Below are 17,782 nucleotides of genomic sequence, written 5' to 3'. Positions count from 1 at the left end.
TCTGGAAACTATGCTGTAATGTGCCAATTACTACCACAAGATGCTTTATAGTAACATTTTGGAGGATTCCGTAATAACCTCAAGTTGCTATGGTAACTCAAGAGAGTAGATATTAATGAGAATAAGGGGAACTAAGGAGATGAGATGAGGCACCCCTACATTGGTGGGGTGTGGAAGTAGGAATAAGGAAAAAGGGGTTGGAACTCTTATGCATATGTATGAGCCTGAGTAGGTATCAATGTAACTCAGGATAAAAAGGTTTTGCCTGGCCTGTGTGCTGGTGAAGTGGGGAAAGGAAACACATGGGGAGACACCAGTGTGACAACCATGGGTGACTAACAATGAATATGATGAGGAGGAAGATTATGACTGACACTCCGGGGTCCCCCAGCAGGAGATGTAAGAAATGCCAGTCATTGGAATGCATCCGATGAAGTGAGCTGTAGCTCACGAAAGCTTATGCTCAAATAAATTTGTTAGTCTCTAAGGTGCCACAAGTACTCCTTTTCTTTTTGCGAATACAGACTAACACGGCTGCTACTCTGAAACCAGTCATTGGATTTCAGAGTAGCAGCCGTGTTAGTCTGTATTCGCAAAAAGAAAAGGAGTACTTGTGGCACCTTAGAGACTAACAAATTTATTAGAGCATAAGCTTTCGTGAGCTACAGCTCACTTCATCGGATGCAAATGCATCCGATGAAGTGAGCTGTAGCTCACGAAAGCTTATGCTCTAATAAATTTGTTAGTCTCTAAGGTGCCACAAGTACTCCTTTTCTTTTTGCAGTCATTGGATTGTACTTCAGTACAGGGATTGTTTATCTGCTTAGTGGATTTGTTAATGAAGAAACTTGTGATAAATTGCAATTGCTTCTCGTGTGCTTCTATGGTCTATGATTCTAATGATACTGATAATATTCTTGATGCTGTAGCCCTCAGGAGACCAAACCTTTATTGACCAGTGCAGTTTAAGTGACTGATTGATTGATTAATCAGTATTAATTAATCATCAATCCATCAATAAGGCTACACCAAAAAGAGAAGATGATAAACTGAAAAAGAGAAAGGAAAGAGTAAAAAGCAGAATAAGCAACAGCAACAAGAAACACAGAGAAAAAAATTGATTGGTTAACATTTCTCCCATAATACCTTTTTATTTACAACAAAACCCTGAAAAAAATGACAAAGTTTGCCACACTAAAGCATTAGTTATTTCAAATCTCACTCTCTTCTCTGATGTCTTATTTATCTTGTGTTTCATGAAACACATGCTGGGTATCACCAGGAGAGAATTCCATGTTTCTAAAACTAAATGGGCTCTTTATTAAGATAATTATATTATGCTGAGATGTACTGGTAACAACTTAGGTCACAAACTTCTTTGACATTGGGTGTGAATGCACCTTTCAGTTAACATAATTGGCCATATGAGTTAATCAGAAGCCCCCAATTTACAACAAAAGGCAGTTGTGAACTTTTGCTGAGTGTTGTGTGTTGCTTTTGGGTCTCTTGGCTAAAGGGATTTAGGGTTGTAAACTAAGAAACTGCTTCTTTTGTTCTTGGTTCCTCCTCAGGTAAAAGAAACAGGATGTTCTACATTCCTTGTAAATAAGATTGCATCAAAGAATATATCAGACTCCGTCAATTTCTGTTTTCAACTGGAATGTCACCAGGGCCCCCAACTTTGACTAGCCATTCAGGTTGAAAAGGAACAACAACTATTTACACAGATACTGCATCTGCAGCTAGCATTGCAGCCAGGTGCACATAGAACTGGCTTCCCGGGGTCATTTCCTAACTCTTCCCTCCTGAAACCCGTTCTCCCTACAAGTTCCATCAGGTTGCTACATTACAGTCCTCTCTTACTCTTGCTTTTCTTGTATTTATGGGGGGGAGGGGTTGTTCATCTTCCCCAATGAAGAACAATTCTTCCTCCTTCACTTGCCTAAAAATCATCCCTGTACCCCAATTAGGACTCACTCCTTTTCCTACCCTCCCCTCAGCAACATCTAGCAGTCATTCTGATTTCCCCTTCTCTTTCTAGTCTCTGTGTTAGGGGGCTTATTCCTTCACGCACTTACTTCCCTGAATGAACAGAGAGCAACAATACATGAAGTCCAAAGGTGCAAACAATTCAATGTTTATTGGGGTGAACTTCCAGCAAGCATGATTCCAGCTTCCTTCCTTAATATCCCCCTTCCCAGCTCTGACACCGCAGAGCCTTACACCTGTGTCCCTGTTCCCATTCCTGCCCTAAACATGATTCCAATTTCCTCACCCCCATTCCCTGTTCCAATTTCCCCCAACACACACCCACTCCCACTTCTCGACTGACTGCAGACTATATAGTAAAACTTGAGTTCTGCTTAGCTATATCTTAACCAATCATTTTCCTGAAATTTAACTAACCAATCCTAACATATTGTAACATGATTATGTAACCAATTACATCCCACCACCTTAATTAGTTTACACCCAGCAAAATTAATTATACAGCAGACAGAAACAATCACAGAACCAGACAGAGATTATACAGACAGACAATAGCAAAGTGGGAACTATAATGACAAAACAATACAGAAGTGATGATTTCACATCCCAGCTATTGATAAGTGAGTTCTTGCCAGACAGGATGCTATCAGACTAAAAGAAAAGGAGGACTTGTGGCACCTTAGAGACTAACAAATTTATTAGAGCATAAGCTTTCGTGATGCATTCTTTTTGCGAATACAGACTAACATGGCTGCTACTCTGAAACCTATCAGACTAAAAGTTTCCTTTTACATCTTCTAGGCACTTCCCTTTCTCTGGAGGCGATAGGCATTATCATGACAGGATTCAGAGTAGCAGCCGTGTTAGTCTGTATTCGCAAAAAGAAAAGGAGTACCCGTGGCACCTTGGAGACTAACAAATTTATTAGAGCATAAGCTTTCGTGAGCTACAGCTCACTTCATCGGATAGGATTGTATCCTAACAGCCCAATAGCACCTTCTTTCAATGTGACTAGTTTGGAATGTGAGGATGTGACTGTTCGTTTCCCAGCTTATGGCTGCCTCTGTTGTTTAGCCCTAAGAACAGGGCCTCAGTCTGTCACAGGAAGAGAAGGCTCTTACACCGCCAGACAGTGATTTTGATTCTTTCTTTTATACCTCTATAACTAGCCAAGTGATAAGAATACACCTAAATCGTTAGAGTATAGGCCTTTACAGACAGGCCTGAATATCTATATCTTAACACTCTGCTCTGAGTCCTTCTTTCTCTTCTTAATACTCTCTGCTCTACCCAGTTAGTGTGGCCCTCCTTATCTCCTACTTCCCCTTTTCAGATTCATGTCAAAATGCCCTTCACACCTATTTCCAGTTCTTCCACCAACTTGCTGCGTGACCTTGGGCAAATTCCTTCCTCTCCCTCTGATTCTGTTTCCCTCCCTTTGTCTGTTTAGATTGCAGACTCTTTATGGAGGTTTCAGAGTAGCAGCTGTGTTAGTCTGTATTCGCAAAAAGAAAAGGAGTACTTGTGGCACAAGTACTCCTTTTCTCTTTATGGAGGGACTGCCTCTTATTATGCATTTGTACAGTGCCTAGCACAATGGGGCCCTGATCTCAGTTGTAACCTCTAGATGCTGCTGTAATACAAATCAGGGTTGACTTTTCTCCCTCCCACTTAATAAAGTTTGAATACTGGTCTGTAAAGCATAAACAGATATAGGGACACAGGAACATGCCGCTTTGTCCATCTTGCCATGAGTGCTCTTCTTAAAATTAAAACAAGAAAAACAGATCAAGACTACTTGCAGTTAATACTTTCAGTATTTGTGCAGCATTGTGAATGAAATCCTGGCTGGTATGTACACCTGAATATTCCTTTATATTTTCTTGGTGTTCTGCATGAAAGTTTAAATCACTGCATTCTTTTTTTTTTAATCTTCTCTGAATACAAAGATTTTTAGTTTTAAAAATTCATGAATGCTGTCAAAACTATTGGGACAGACTAAAGCTGTCTTCAGCTAGACTAAACCAACATAGCCCCTTTGTCATCAATAGAGCAATGCTGAAATGCACCACCTAAGGAGCTGGTCTCCACTGTGTCTTGTTATGTTTAGGGGGAAAGCTTAAAAATGCAGATTACCTTCCCTGACATCCTGCAAATGAAATTTAGCTCTTATATAGCCTTGGTATTATTATTAGTTGAAAGGTGACCTCAAATGACACTAAGTATTATACATGAATATGCAAGGTACTTAAGGAAAACTCAGATTTTTCCTCACTCCTTGCTCAGGAAAGCTCCCAGGGATGTTTGCCTAAGACCAAGGACTTGATTGTAGCTATCCCCTGCACAAGTGTACAGGAAAGTGTACAAGGAAATATTCTCAACACCACCCCATTTATGGTCTGTGTAAGAACCAGTTGCAATGTGGCTAGGGAGCACCGACCATGGGAGCACTGAAAAAGACCAAAGAGGGACTGGGCGAAGTAATTGATTCCCTGTTCAGGAGAAACAGGTAGGCATGGAGGAGAACACAGGATGTCCCCTCTCCACAGGTAGCAGAGCTACTGCCCCAGGAGCCCCAACAAGCAATTCTAGCTGAGCAGGCCAGAATTCCTCTTAGGGAATAGGGTTGCAGTATAACCCTTCTACAGCCCTACAGCTTGCAAAAGGCAGACACTGTCTTTCCAGCACAGTAGGATTTCACATGCTAAATAACCTCTCTCTTTATTTAAGAGGCAGATACAAAGAAGAGATTACTCTTAAAGTGGTAATAAATGTAGGACAGGATTTTTTACATATGTGCTTAAGTAAATGAACAGAATGAGAAAATTACTGCTGCTGCTGTTTAAATTTCTGAAATGTATAGGATGAAGAATGTTTAAAAACAACTTCCCTGTGATCAGGTATGGTCTTAAGAGTTATCTTAGTGTTCAGTTACAGAGACGGTTAAAAATTCTTCCATTTATTCATGCCAGTATGAACACTCTCCTCCACTCTGCTTTCAGGAAGCCAGTACAAGAGGCTGCCTCTTACTTACTATGACTTAACCAGTCAAGAAGAGAGTTATTTCTGTCATGCAGGAGAGTACTGAGGCCGATAATGCCATACATTTGGAAAGAAAATAGATGTTTATGGCTCCTAAACACTGTGTGGATTCCCCAGACCTGTAGGCAAAAGCTTATGACTTTACAGTCAAAACAGACTCTTCAATAAAGTATAGAGACCACACTTAGATGCCTTCATTTTTCTTTCTTCCCAGTTTCCTGGCAGTAGTATATTAAAAAGGAATGTTTCCTTCTTGTACAGCTGGTTCCATTCCTGATGGATTTACCTTATTGCAATTACACCAGGCTTTCCAGCAGCTCCTAGTGACTTGGGGCCTCGTCGACCAAGGTGTTATACAACGTCAACTCCTACTGACTCTACTGAGAGTTGGCAAGATAATATTTTCGTATTATACCCAGCCTTTCCTTAATACAATCTAATGCTTGGCTTGCTTTTTAGATCACAGCAGCATATCGATTACAAATTTTTATTGAATTGTTCCACAATAACATTTCACTAGAGGCCCTAATTGGAGCCTTTATTAGCAGTTTCCGTGGAGATGCCACATTGAAGAAGCACAGAACCTGCCGTGTCCAGGAAGGCAGAATGGTATAGTCAGTGGATAGAGAATTGCACTGTCAGTCAGTCACCCTGGGTTCTGTTTCTCATTCTGCCACTAAACCTGTAATATGACCTTGGACAGGTATTTTACAGTTCTGTGCTTTTGTTTCACCTGTCATCCCTTGTCTGTCTGGTCTATTTAGATTATGAGCTTTTCAGGGTAGTGACCATCTCTTAGTAGGTGTTTGTACAGCCCTAGTACAATGGGATCCCAATTTCAGTTGGGACCTCCTAGGTACTGCTGCACTCCAAACAATTAATAATAACAATGCAAATATATGATCTCTCCAAATTGGTATTGATGCATATTGGTGGAGTGGTTTTGGGAAGCTTGAACCACTTCCTATACGTGCCTGTTTAGGGGACAGAACACTCATTTTAGCTTAACTAAGCATGAGCTCCACAAAGTTATCTTCATAAATTAATAGTCCAAAGTAAAGAACTAGCTCAATTGTGTATACCTGTGCTTTGCAAATACTGTAAGATCAGTCCAAAAAACAGATAGACCCCAATCCACAAAGGTGTTTAGACTCCAAACTTCCACTTAAATTAATTGTAATTAGTGCCTAAATACCTTTGTGAAACTGGGCCATCATTCCCATCTTCCAGCCCATTTCTTTCTAGTACTCTATGCTTTTAATTAAGCCACCTGGGATCACTAGAACTCCAAGAAATACATTTTCTTTATACTTTGATATCTTCATATTTATATTATAAGCCTATTTGGTATTCCCAAGTTCATCTCATCCCAATATTGTTTTTATAGGAAAACATATAAAAGTCACTTGCATTTTTACAATCAGAAAAATGCAAAAGAAAAGAGTCAGAGGAACATGAAAACTGACAAAAACAAGAAGCACAGAAACACACCTTGCAAGATCTCCTAGAATCAACCAACCATCTCTCCTTCTGGCTGTCTACAAAGGCAAACAAGATGAATATCTTAGGCTCACACACACACAGTGAAATCACACATGTTTCCTGGTTCTTTAGGAAAAAAAGACAAAACAATGGCCAATAGTTAGTCTGGATATGTTCTATTCTATTCAGGTTCTTTAATACATAACCCTAACAAGTAACTTCAGTTGCTAATGACGATAAAGAAAATGCTAGATCTGTTTTTTACTTTTAAAAGGGTGCTCTTCTCAGTCCAGGCTATTCTGAAGCAGCAGTTGGAACTGGGTGACGCAAGACTCCCAAATGCAGGGCTGGAGCCTTTCCCAAGCTTTTCACTTTGTGCTTGTAGTGTCCACATTCTAAGCGTCCCAGTTAAGCATAGATGACATGATGAAGTAAAGAAAGATAAGCGGTCTCTGAGAAAATGGGACCTGAGCCAATTTAACATGTTCCAAAATGTTATGGCAGGTGCCACCAGGTAGCAATTTTTCATTTAGTCTTCCAAGTTCTTATACTTAGAATGCAAGCAAATGTACAGTCTTGGCAAGACATGCTGTGTTGTTCTTAGTTTGGGCTATTCAAAGTACTCTGTACAGACAGGATCTGATTAGAGAGAGCTGTGCAAGCAGCAGGCGAGTTTGCTGTCTGCTATGGTGTGTGATTAGAGCCAGTTCTTGAGGCTGAGTTGCTTCCTGGGAATTGTGTAATGGTATAAGGCTGAGATTCCCAAAAGAAGGGATTGTTCTGCATGTTCTTTGCAGCCATCTCTCTTCCTAGAGCAGTATATATATGACAATTTAAAAAGTTGCCCTTGGAATATACCCAGACTCCACATGACTCCTTTCTCCTCCACTGCCGACCTGCAAGGCCCCAGACATCTGCTACCACTTGGCAGAGGGACAATAATAAGAATCAATATCTTGAACCCAGAATTCATTTGTCAGCTAGAAAAAGTACTGGTATGATGTGTTCTTGCAGTTTACTATACCTACAAGACAATCTGCTATGCACTGCTGCAGTATCTACAGTCACTGGGCCATGAGACCAGCATGTTGCAATAGTTTGTTCTGTATTTAGCAAACAGATAAAACCCTGTGGATACCAGAGAGGAGTGGGTGCAGCTGTCCGGCCTGCTAATAAAAGGTATGGCCAGTGCTGCTATGTGGGTGACTAGCAGGAGTTGTGAAAATGTCTAAAATAGAAGGACCTTGCGACTGAACATACCTTGGCCATGGCAGGGTTAGACTTCTTCCCTGGAGGGTAAGGTCACAATTCCTGCCAGTTCCTTAAATTGTTCCTCCTACCCCACACTGACTAACATAACCCCATGTGTCCCTGGGCAGCCACTTTTCAACCAATATCCCATGGATTCAAGCTATGTCAAGTAGAGAAACCACGTTGTCCTCATCTGAGGAGCAGACACAGAGCTGGGTTTCATCCGCATATTGGTGATGTGGAAACCCATAGCACTTGATGGTGACTTCATATAAATGTTGAATGAGAGCAGCATCAGGGTACTGACACTGCTTAGGATCCCCAGGTGGACTATTGCAGTAAATAGAGAGATTTGTGGCCCCACTACAAGCAGAAAGGTAGGAATTAAAATTCCTCTCTCTAATCCATGTTAGCGGTGTAATGTCTTTGGCTTCCGGCAACAAGACTGCGACATTAACAAGATAAATTGTCAAGAGCTATTATAATATGTTGAGAAACCTTGGTTCACTGAAAAGTGACCCTGTGACAAGTAGGACTGAAACATACTAAACCTCTGCACGTTAATATTGCCAGAGGTGCACATGGGAAACCACAGGTCCTGATTGCGTTGGGGGAGCTGAGGAAGTGAAATTAAGGTAAAAGGTTTCCGCTAATTTTGTGTGACCAATTTGAGATGCCTAGCATTACATAATACTTCATATGTTCAGCACCCATTGGCTTCATAAGCACAAAAGAACAGCCATACGGGTCAGACTAAAGGTCCATCTAGCCCTGTATTCTGTCTTCCTGTCACAGTGGCCAATGCCAGGTGCCCCAGAGGGAATGAACAGTACAGGTAATCATCCATCCCGTTGCCCATTCCCAGCTTCTGGCAAACAGAGGCTAGGGACACCATCCCTGTCCATCGTGGCCAATAGCCATTGTTGGGCCTAAAGCCCATGAACTTATCTAGTTCTTTTTTTGAACCATGTTATAGTCTTGGCCTTCACAATATCCTCTAGCAAGGAGTTCCACAGGTTCACCATGTGTTGTGTGAAAAAATACTTCCTTTTGTTTGTTTTAAATCTGCTTACTATTAATTTCATTTGGTGCACCCTAGTTCTTGTGTTATGAGGAGTAAATAACACTTCCTTATTTACTTTCTTCACACCAGTCATAATTTTATTAACCTCTATCATATCCCCCTTTAGTCATCTCTTCTGTAAACTGAAAAATCCCAGTCTTATTAATCTCTCCTCATATGGCAGCAATTCCATACCCCCTAATCATTTTTGTTGCCCTTTTCTGAACCTTTTCCAATTCCAATATATCTTTTTTGAGATGGGTGACCACATCTTCACACCGTATTCAAGATATGAGCGTACCGTGGATTTATATAGAGGCAATATGATATTTTCTGTCTTATTATCTGTCCCTTTCTTAATGATACCCAACATTCTGTTCTCTGAAAACATTCACTCAATGTGCAGTGGCAGTCAAAAAAGCAAACTATCCACAATGACACCAAGATCTTTTTCTTGAGTGATAACAGCTAATTTAGACCCCATCAGTTTATATGTATAGTTGGGATTACATTTTCCAATGTGCATTACTTTGTATTTATCAACATTGAATTTCATCAGCCACTTTGTTGCCCAGTCATCAAGTTTTGAAAGATCCTTTTGTAGCTGTTTGCAGTCTGCTTTGTAATAAACTATCTTGAGTAGTTTTGTATCATCTGCAAATTTTTCCACCTCACTGTTTACCCCTTTTACCAGATCATTTATGAATATGTTGAATAGGGCTGGGCCCAGTACAGACCCCTGGGGCGGCACCACTATTTACCTCTCTCCATTCTGAAAACTGACCATTTATTCCTACCCTTTGTTTCCTCTCATATCTTTTCTAGTTACGGGGCCATATGAGGACCTTCCCTGTTATCCCATACAGCTTACCTTGCTTAAGAGCGTTTGGTGACAGACCTTGTCAAAGGCTTTCTGAAAATCTAAGTACACTATATCTACTGGATCCGCCTTGTCCACATGCTTGTTGATGCCCTCAAAGAATTCTAGTAGATTGGTGAGGTGTAAGGGGACTGTTGCCACCTTACTAACATGCAGTGGGGGTGTTTTAGTTGCTAGCTCCCAGTACTAAAAAGGTGGAGGGGTCGATGGGGAATCAGGACCCTGAGACTGACAGCACCCAGGAACAATGGGGAGAGGCCAATGCCCCAGGTCAGCCTGAATGACAGGGCGGGCAGGCTAATCAAGGAGTCAGGAGGCCAGGGAGGTCCCATCCTCTGTGTGAGCTGGATTTGCCTGGGTCAGACAGAGTGGGGCCGAGCTAAGGAGAAAGCAGGGGCCCGAGCTGAGCTGGGGGGCAGAACTGTGCCAGATCCAGAAGGACCAGAAAAGCAGCCCAGAGAGAGCAGACACTGTCCTGGGAGCAGAGCTGCAGCCCCAAAGCCAGGGGCCCAGCCCAGAGAGAGCAGACTTGCCCTGGGAGGAGAGCTGTAGCAACCAGAGCCAGAGAGTCCAGAAAAGCAGCCCACGAAGCAGGTCAGTGCTGGGAGCAAAGTGACAGAAGCAGCCTGCGGAGCAGACCTGTCCTGGGAGCAGAGCTACAGCAACCAGAGTCAGAGGGGCCAAAGAAGCAGCCTAGGGAGCTGGAGGCAGAGCAGCAGCAGCAACAGTGCAGACACAGAGTGGTGCAGCTGGGGCTGGAGCAGTCTGGAGCTGGGTACGGTGAGCAGCTGGGGAGACCGAGGGGGACCTTGGGCAGCAGGCCCAGCACAGGGAGATGCCTCAGCCAAGGGGCTCTGCAGGCCAGGCGTGGATCATAACCCCGACAGGGCGGGGGCGACACTTGGAAGAAGGGTCCTACCACTTAGAGCCTGAGAGCGTGTGGCCACCACCAGAGCAAGTGTGCAACCCACAGCATCCCTGCAGCACAGCCAGGGCCTGAGAAGAAGGCCTGTAACTTACAAGGAGCAGACTGTGAACTGCCCGGACGTTCCAGAGACACTGTTTGTGATGTTCCCTGCCACAGAGCGGGGTGATGTGTTTCCTTTAACTTTTCCCATTTTTCCTTATTCTTTTTAAAATTAATTGTTGATTAAATAACTTGCATTTGCTTTAACTTGTATGTAATGGTCAGTGGGTCAGAGAAGTGCCCAGTGCAGAGAGAATACCCTGGAGTGGGGACACCCTAGCCCCTGTCCTAGGTGACTACAGCAGGGTTGGGGGTCGAGCCCCCCAGGAATCCTGGGCCCAGCCTTGTTGGGGTTACGAGGACTCTGCCAGACAGGAGAGTGGAAGGGGAGTCCTCAAGGGCAGGGAGGCCACTGGGTAAAGGAAGTGGGAGCGAGGACTCAGATCCTTTTGCTAGCCCTCTTCACCAGGGTAGTGCAGAAGCCAGGAAAGTTCCCTACAAGAGCGGGACTATTCCCCCACTTACAGAGACATGATTTCCCTTTACAAAAACTATGTTGACTCTTCCCCAACAAATTATGTTCATCTATATGTCCTGAATTGGTTGGAGTTGTGAGTGCTCAAACCTCCTGAAAATCAGACTGCAGGAGATCTTGAGTGAAGCATTCAGAAAATGAGGAACACACAATTGGTGACCACCTGTGAAAAGTTTGGTGACTTACCCAGTGTCACATAGGAACACCGTGACAGAGGGCAGGAATAGAATCTGATTCCTCCCTAAGGCTCTGAAGCATAAGCAGCCAGCTGCTTTTACAGTATTTACCCTTTTGCTTTATTTGCCGGTGGAGAGTAGAAAACCAACAATTAGATGCAACATGCATCATTCGGACATTTATAGTTATCAATCTTCATTTAGCATCAATTCCTGCCTAATGAGATTCCCATTAATATTTTGTGAATTGAGCTGATGTTTAATTTAACCCTTTGAGGTTCATCTGATAATGGATATACCTATACTCACTGCTATACGTTGCAATTTATTGTCAATGGGAGCTGATGTGTGACCAACTCTTTAGGAAATCAGACCATTTATTCAGGTGCATAAGTATGGATGTAGGAGTATAATTTGAGACACACTTTTTTTAAGGTTTTGCCCCTAGTATAAGCTTAAAGAAATGAAAAAAGGCATATGAATGTACATTGAGCAGCAAGTCTGCCCATTGTGTTGATGGAAAAGCTGAAAAACAAATGACTTAGACCTAGATCACTGTATTTCAAACAGGATCAAGCATGCAATAGACCAAGGTCTGCGTGTAATATTTTTAAGCAATATTATTGCAGGAAGGCTGTAGGAGGTAAAATTTAAAAAGTTAAGTCCTGTTAATGTAAAATCATAATATATCTGCCCACTTGTCCAGTGGTCTATGAAAGCTCTGTCTATGTATCTTTGGTACTATATGCAAATGATATATAAAATTAACTATTATTTGTGAAAGCTTTGAATTTCTCTCTCTCTCTCTCTTTTCTTTTATCTATCTATTTATTTATTTATTACTTCTCTCCCATTATGTGTGTTTTCAAATAGGATTCCCTGGTTACCCTCTTCCACAGATAAAAACCTCTAAAATTGGAAATTAATGATGCATATCATGAACAATAGTTTTGATGGAACAAGAGGAAACAGCAAGTCACTCATTGAGCGTATCACTACACAAGAAGGCTACAGAATCCCAAGACCCAACAGCCTTCTTTGACATATGTACACTAAGGGAGAAATGAGAGCATAGCACTCAGACTGCTGACGAAGTTGATGTTTTTAAGGATCTCTAGCACTGTACAATTAAGAGTAGGTTAAGGGGGTCAAATTGCAAACATTAATGCTGTTGTTATGCCAGTTCATAGTGGGGGGGGGGTTAAACCTGAACGTTTAGATTTTTTGTGAAGTTTTGGGAGATCAGTTTTTTTTCCCTGCAAGGAGAGGAAGAGACATAAAAATCGTGTGTGAAAATTTCAACCAGGAAGAGGAGTGTGAATTTTTAAAGAAGAGGAGGAAGTTCCTCCCCCAAAACTGTCTAGTTTAGCATGTTAAAAATGGGGTGAAACCAGCAGGGGCTGGTTTTGCATTTACCTCCACATGCAGGGTGAAATTCACACAACAGAAGACCTATGCACAATGCCAAAGTCCCATTTAAACCCTCAAATAAAACCCTCACATTTAATTAAATGTGAATCAGCTTCAGTGGTGCTCTTGCTGACCCTTCGCATTGGAGAGAACTTCATCTTTGTATTCCACTTTACAAATGCGGATTGCCTAGACATCATAGTGACTCACCTTTATCACCACTTTATACAGGGGAGATTGGCTAGGTTAAATATCTTGGTGAACATCATACAGCATGTGTCAGAACCACAATTAGAACACACATTTCAATGCTAGTCCCAAATCTAATACAACCACAGTGCTCCCAACCCCCAGCTAACCTATTTAACTTTTCTGAACTTTGATTTCCTCTTCTGTGAAACTGATTCAATAATATTTCCCAAGAAGTGAAATCTGAACATACACAGAAATGTAAGATGGCTGCAGTCACAAATTGGATAATTAAATATTGTTTATGAATTTAAAAACTGAGTCTCAGAAATGCCCCCACCCCCACCAAAAGAAGCATCAACTGGCTTTGGTTTTACAGGAAACGTGAACTTGAAAACAGGCTGATTTTGTCAAGGGAAAGAGCCACTTAAATAATGAACATTCCACCAAGCTATACCATAGTGCAATCATTTCTCAGCTGGAAATGATTCAGAAGTAAATAATTTGTAATGTCAGCGAAGAGCTATATTTAATACACTGCATGTTTTATCAGATCCAGCTATTACACATATCCTTCTTCTGCCTGTCAGAACAGTTTCCCTGATTAATATCACTGTAGAATTTTCCTAATTTCTGATTTTAAAATAATTTCCTTTTTCCAGCTTAGACATCTATATTTTGATTACTGTACGAGACCAGTACCAGAAGCTTTTAAAGTGAGAACAATTTGCTTTTTAAAAACGGTCACTTTGGCGAGAATTTTCTCTGCACTCAACATTATATTAGAGACATCTGACAAAGAAGTATATCCAAGCCAGTGATGGTTACAGATGGAGATGTTCATTTCTGGTTAAGACCATTGACTGGAACTCAACAGGTCTGGATTTTATACCGATGAAGTGAGCTGTAGCTCACGAAAGCTTATGCTCTAATAAATTTGTTAGTCTCTAAGGTGCCACGAGTACTCCTTTTCTTTTTGCGAATACAGACTAACACGGCTGCTGCTCTGAAACCAGTCTTCCTATGTGACTCTGAACAAGTCCCCTAGGCTAAGGGTTCTAAAGGGTTAGTGTCTCAATGTCATTTGATTTTTCATTGTATTATTCATCCCCCTCTCTGCTTGATCCACAGTGGATATGGAATTGTTACATCTTTCTGCCTGAGAGTGGTTCTTTAGTTCAAACTACAGTAAACGTACTCTTTTAGCTCCTGGATGTCCCCACTTCAATCCCTGGTGTGTCTCTGCCATCACACCATCGTTCCCTATCTGTGAAATGGGGATAACAATTCTCTGCCTCACAGAGATGTTGCAAGGAAAATGTCAGGGTTTGTGAGGTGCTCAGATGCTACAGTGATGAGGGCCATATAAGTACTTGGAAAGATATAATTGGTCTTTAGTTAACCACATCTTGGAGCTTCAGAAGGAAAAATATTTCTTAAAAAAACCAGCAAGAAACCAACAAAAAAATTGATTTTATTTATAATTAGGCCACAACAGGAGGAATAGTCATGATATGAGTAGCATTGACAGTGCTTATCATTTGGGCTCTTATTATATTGGCACTTACCTAGCCCCGGCAACACATCATCCCACACGCTTGGGAGGCACTCCTTGTAAACAGCCATACAGCTACTTCATTATTAGGGCCCTACCAAATTCATGGCTGTGAAAAACCAGGCATGAACTGTGAAATAAGCCCTCCCCTGTGAAATCTAGCTGGGGGGAAGGGGAACAGCATGGCTGGGGGCGCCCCAGCCAGGGGCTCCTACCATTTTCCAGGTTCCAGCTGCTGGTCTTTGGGCTAGGGAGGGACGGGACTTACTATTCCCCTGGGAATAGGGGAAATCAGACCCACCTCCGGGTACCTCCTGCGGCTGCAGGAAACCCAGCTCTGAAGGCAGCACAGAAGTGAGGGTGGCAATCCCACAACCTCCCCTATGACAGCTTTGTGACTGCCTCACAGCCCCCTTTTGGGTCGGGACCCCCTCGGTTATACAACTCCCTGAAATTTCAGATGCAAACATCTGAAAACATGAAATTGACTAATTTTCAAATCCTATGGCCATGAAATTGACCAGAATGGACCTTGAATTTGATAGGGCCCTAGTCATTGTCCATCTCCAAATCCCTCTTCAAAACTCTCCTTTGCCATGACACCTACAAGGAACTTGACAATAGTTAGGCTTTTGGTGTGCAGAGACCCATCATGCTGACCAATATTGTCTCATTGTATTTCCCTACCTGTCTGTATCCATCTTTTGTCTTATACTTAGAGTGTAAGTTCCTTGGGGGACAGGGACCATATTTTTGTTCTGTGCTTGTATAGCAACTAGTGTAACCCACACAGCTCCTGGGTGTGGTGTTCTGTCCCATCTAGTGGCCCCCAAGACCACTTAGAGAGAGAGAGAGAAAATGAGTCTGCCCTACAGCCTTGCCTAACGGCCAGTTGGCTTTTAGCTCATGCAGTAGAGGCTCATGCACTAAGCTCCAGAAGCCCCAGGTTCAATCCTGCCTGCTGATGACCAGGATCTGTCGGTGTTACACTAGCACAATGGGGGTCCTGGTCCCTGACTGGGGTTCCTAGGCACTACAGTAATACAAATAATAATAATCGGTTTGGACACGTGAAAGAGACAACAAAATGTAGTCTTGCTCCCCTCAGCTAGGGGTAGGGACAACAGCAGACACATTTAGAATAAGTGTGTGTATGGTAAAACACTGCCACAAAGCCCATGGGATCCTGCCAGGGATTTCAGTGTCACAGCATAGTGTGCTGCAATGGGTAGATGTGACCTGAAGAACCCCTATTCTCAAGCCCTACACACTAATCTTTGTACAAAATATGCCTTCTGAGGTATCATTTGAAACCTAATAACTTGCATGCTGTATGTATACAGTGAATATTAAGAGTTATGAATATATGCTAGAATTATAAGGAAAGTGTGTTTCAACCAGGCATGCGAGAGGGTATTAGTAAACAGGTCTGCTCGGGTCTTGAATACAAATGAAAAAGGGGTGACCAGAGACAATGGGATTGCAATTTACATGCACAGTAAACAAAACCATCAAAGCTTGCAAGGTGGTTGGGGATCAGCAAGTCTGGACCAGCTTGGCTGTCAGGCAAAGACAATGGAGGCACATTGGCACGCCAGATAAACAAAGCTAACAAGTGGGGAAAGAGACAGTATGGCTACACCCTAGCAAGAAAGAGGAAATTTATCTGAGCTCTATAGACGGGGGGCGCTGAGCCTCAAAAGATAAGCAATTGAATCAACTGAGTGCATGCAATATTAGTATATTATAGAAGAGGATCATGTAAGATCTTTTATGAATGCCTGAAATACACCAGTGATTATTATATAGCACTATATAAGGAATTATGGATATTCATTGATAGTTTGGCCAGACAGGAGGAAATGTCAAAATGTCACAGCTATCGACCTGTCTTCAGTGTAAATTAAGCATGGTAGACTCAGAAACAATGGAAGCTCTATTTACATTGAACTCTTATAGTGGGATGGGAAACCCACAGGGAGGGAAGAACAGCCCTGCCTCTTGAAACAAGTTCATTGCACTTTGGAAGATGTACGGACAGAAGCCATTTTAGGTATCCATCAGTAGGCAGACACAAGGGAACAGAGCTCTTGCAAGCTGAGAAGGATGGGTTCTCCAGCCAAGGAGGTAGTGTTGAGGTCTCTGAGAAATGAATATAGATGAGAAACCTGCTTAGGCAAAAAAATTTCACCTAAGAAGACAAGGGAAGCCATCACTTTGTGCTTCTGTGGAAGGTCCTGACCGAGGGAAAGTCAGCCATCGCTGGGAAGCAAAATGACTGGTGTGAGAAACCATCTTGAACAAAGCCTGTGCATTGGTAGATTTAGCTTGAGACTTTTAGAAGAATATTTGGTTTTGTTTTACTTGTAGCTCTTTCTATTTTCATTCCTCATACTTGAACTCACTTATTTCATTTTTACCATAAACCAAGTCAGTGCTGTGTTTAAAAGGAAGGGTGTATTCACCCCAGTTAAGCTAATAAGCTGTGCTGTGTTTTTTGTCTTTAGAGAATTTCTCTGACTTGTCCAGGAGAGGGCTGGACATTACAGAGCATATGGTTTTGGGAAAATTGGTGACTGGGAGTGTGTTGGGGTTACCTTACTGGCTGCAACCAAGGCTTGTGGTAGCCAGATTGGGGCAGTGGGGCTGCAGACAGGCTGCTGGGTCAGAGCTGACAAACCAGGGCTGTCCAGCACACAGATGCTCAGGGTGGGACCCTGCCTGCTAATAGGCTGGTTGTGAGTGGCCCATGTAGGGAGCTACAATAGCAAACCATTGTGAGGCACCCAAGGTTATAGGGCAGATGGTGACACAACCCCTCACTGGTCTGGACTGCACCCCACAACATGACAGTAGAGCAGCAGAGATATTTAAATTTATACAATATTTTAAACCTCCAACTCAAAAGAGAGAGTAGCAACAAAGACAGCACACACTGATGATTACACTACATTGCTAGAATGTAAACTAAAGAACACAAAATTATTTCTATATGCAACATTCCAGAATTCCTTAGGGAGCTTTACTGTTTCAAAAAAGGATGAAGGAGACTCTTCCTGGGGAAACAATGACATCTGCTGGCATTTAATGAACAAACTTCAGTTTAATTCCTGTATGTTTCAAAGGAGGCACATTGTACTATGGCCCCAATGTTCCTTTGTAAATGCCAATTACTGTGACAGCAATGCAATATAACCAAATAGCAGCTGTTTCTTGAAAAATATTCAGAAGAAAATGTGAAGA

The sequence above is a fragment of the Dermochelys coriacea genome, chromosome 1 (assembly GCF_009764565.3).
Source record: "Dermochelys coriacea isolate rDerCor1 chromosome 1, rDerCor1.pri.v4, whole genome shotgun sequence".
NCBI lineage: Eukaryota > Metazoa > Chordata > Testudines > Dermochelyidae > Dermochelys > Dermochelys coriacea.
Note: the sequence above shows the minus strand (reverse complement) of the source record.